This window comes from Vespa crabro, chromosome 17 (assembly GCF_910589235.1).
Source record: "Vespa crabro chromosome 17, iyVesCrab1.2, whole genome shotgun sequence".
NCBI lineage: Eukaryota > Metazoa > Arthropoda > Insecta > Hymenoptera > Vespidae > Vespa > Vespa crabro.
Genome location: NC_060971.1, coordinates 2,048,326 through 2,050,825, shown reverse-complemented (window position 1 = coordinate 2,050,825; position 2,500 = coordinate 2,048,326). Strand labels below are relative to the sequence as shown.

At 29.6% G+C, this 2,500-nt stretch overlaps 1 protein-coding gene and 1 long non-coding RNA gene across 9 annotated transcripts in view; both read left to right on the top strand.

Moving 5' to 3' along the window:
• Window positions 1-2,500, top strand: part of LOC124429970 (fasciclin-3) — a 304,558-nt gene that overhangs the window by 132,113 nt on the left and 169,945 nt on the right. The window lies entirely within an intron of this gene.
• The window catches only part of LOC124429973, a 121,248-nt gene that overhangs the window by 105 nt on the left and 118,643 nt on the right, over window positions 1-2,500 (top strand). The window contains exons 1-2 of one of the 2 annotated variants that reach the window (XR_006943615.1): window positions 1-7; window positions 602-814. The exon at window positions 1-7 is cut by the window's left edge and continues 105 nt beyond it. This is a non-coding gene — a long non-coding RNA (uncharacterized LOC124429973). The remainder of the gene's footprint in view (window positions 8-601; window positions 815-2,500) is intronic. The other variant, XR_006943616.1, reaches the window with a different exon arrangement.

The following is a 2,500-nucleotide window of genomic DNA, read 5'->3' as shown; positions in this document are numbered from 1 at the left end:
TTTCGAGGTTTGTAAATCATTATTATAAATGATCAATGATATTATCTAATTGTAAGATATTCAATTGAAATTGGAAAAACGAACTATCGTGATTTTTTGATTATATTAAGTTTTTCATTCTAAACTAATCGATTTTTATTATATTTATTACCTATTTTATTAATTCGATTTATATAATAATATATAATAATAGATTTCCTTTTAATTATGTATAATATATATATATATATATATATATATATAGATAGATATAGGTATAACATATTATAGGTATTGTATATCGTATACATAGTTCTTATTATTATATTCAACGATAATAATTATCGTTTCGAAAAGATTTTCTATGCTCTGAGTATAGGATTTTACTCTAAAGGAAGGAGGTCTGTTGTAAAATCGCATCTCAATTGGATCAACGTTCCTCTTCTATGTACATATATATATATATATATATATATATATATATATATATATATATATATACACATATATTTCCGGAAGTCGAGCATATAATACCTAAACCCGCATTGCAGTTCGTCGTTGGTTCTTTACAAGTCTACGGACGCTATTCGTACAAATACATATAGTCTCTCGCTATTTGTAGCAACAGCAACAGCAACAGCAACAGCAACAGCAACGGCAACGGCAATAGTAACGACAGTAAGCAACACTAGAAACTCCTTGAGACGTGCGATACCTTCTCCTGGCTCTTCGAGAGACATCATGCTTACATGTGTGTATGTTTGCTCGTGCCATAAGCAAGTGGTACGGTAAATGTGTACGAGGGATGTGAAGAAAGACGAAGAGAGGGAGAAAGGTTAGCTTAGAAAATCTGTAGGAGATATTAAATATTTGAGATTTAATATTAGAACGTACGCATATATATATATATATATATGTGTAAGTGTGTGTGTGAGTGTGTGTGTGTGTGTGTGTGCGTGCGCGCGCGCGCGTATGTATGTGTTTACTTTAGTTTTACGTAAAATTGAAATCTCTTTTATTCTTTTTCTTTGTTGTTATTTTCTTTTTTATAGTTTACTATACTAGAGCTTTTCTTTTGCTCAAATATTGTTTTTTCTTTCTTTTCTTTTTTTTTTTTTTTTCGTTTGTTTGTTTGTTTTGTCTCCCTTTTTCTTTTTCTATTTCGTTCGTATTATTAAACATCGTTTTGAATGTATGTATGAGATAGTTCTATTTTTCATTTCAACCGAGTAAAAGCTCTTTAAATGGTGTCAGGAGTCCCATCGAGATTACCAAGATATTTCGTCGTTATGTGAGAAACGAGGATAAAGAAAAAAAGGAGAGATATAGAAAGAGAGAAAGAGAGAGAAATAGATAGGTAGAAATTAAAGAGAAAAGAGAAAATGAAAGACAGAACACTCTCAAGAGACAGAGAGAGTGTGTGTGTGAGAGAGAGAGAGAGAGAGAGAGAGAGAAAGAGAGCCAGCAGTTTCCTCGAGTTTAAGCCGACGGACGAAAAAGAAAAGCGTTTGCAGTGGATTGACGCTTTGAATTTTTTAGATTTTCAAATTAGCCTTTCATGGCAAATACGAGACCGACGAGTACCGTACGAAAACCTTTACAATCTTCGATGATTTGTTACGAGAGCGATGCGTTTAGTTATTTTTTGAATCTTTTTTCTTTTTTTTTTTTTTTTTGTTAACTCTTACTCCTTTCTTCCCACAAATAATATCGATTATAATAGAAATAAATATGGTCAATAGGAATCGTACGATTTATCTCGTAAAATTTGTTCTTTTCTCTTTACTTTTTTCTATCTATGAGGTAAGGGAGGAGGAGGATAGAGATACTTTGATCTCAATCGAAATGAATTATTTATCGTGATAACATAAAGCCTTATCTCTTGTTATTATATTTCTTATATATATATATATATATATATATATATATATATATATATATAATATCTCGGATTATTTATGTGAGGTGATAAACGAAAATATGTTCCTCTGTGAACAAAGATAATAAATCTTTATTTATTGATTAATACTTAATTTCTAATTAGTCTTACCAGTGAACAAAGAAATGACAATATACATTTATTATTCACGCTATTTAAATTTTATTTAATATATTATCTAGTATAAATTTCCTTATAAGCTCTCGAAGCGAACTTTCTCTTCTACGTTCTATTTCTTACTGCTCATTTCTCTTCCAAATCTTAATGGCTCGATTTGTAGGTAACAACAAGAATTTGTAAATAACGAAGGACAATGGAAAGGTGGCCCATGAGACGTGCGACAAATCTACCTGAAGAAAGTATACTTTCTTTACATATATATATATATATATATATATATATATATATATATATATATATATATACATTATAAAATTATTGCGAACGAAACGAGTTATATTTTCTTTTTTTTTTTCTTTTTATAGAACTTAAAATTTTTGAGATCGTTCGATCGATCTAAAGAGTACCGACGACATTTTTCTTTCTCCTTTAACTTGAATTATTCACCGTTTCGTGTGTCGT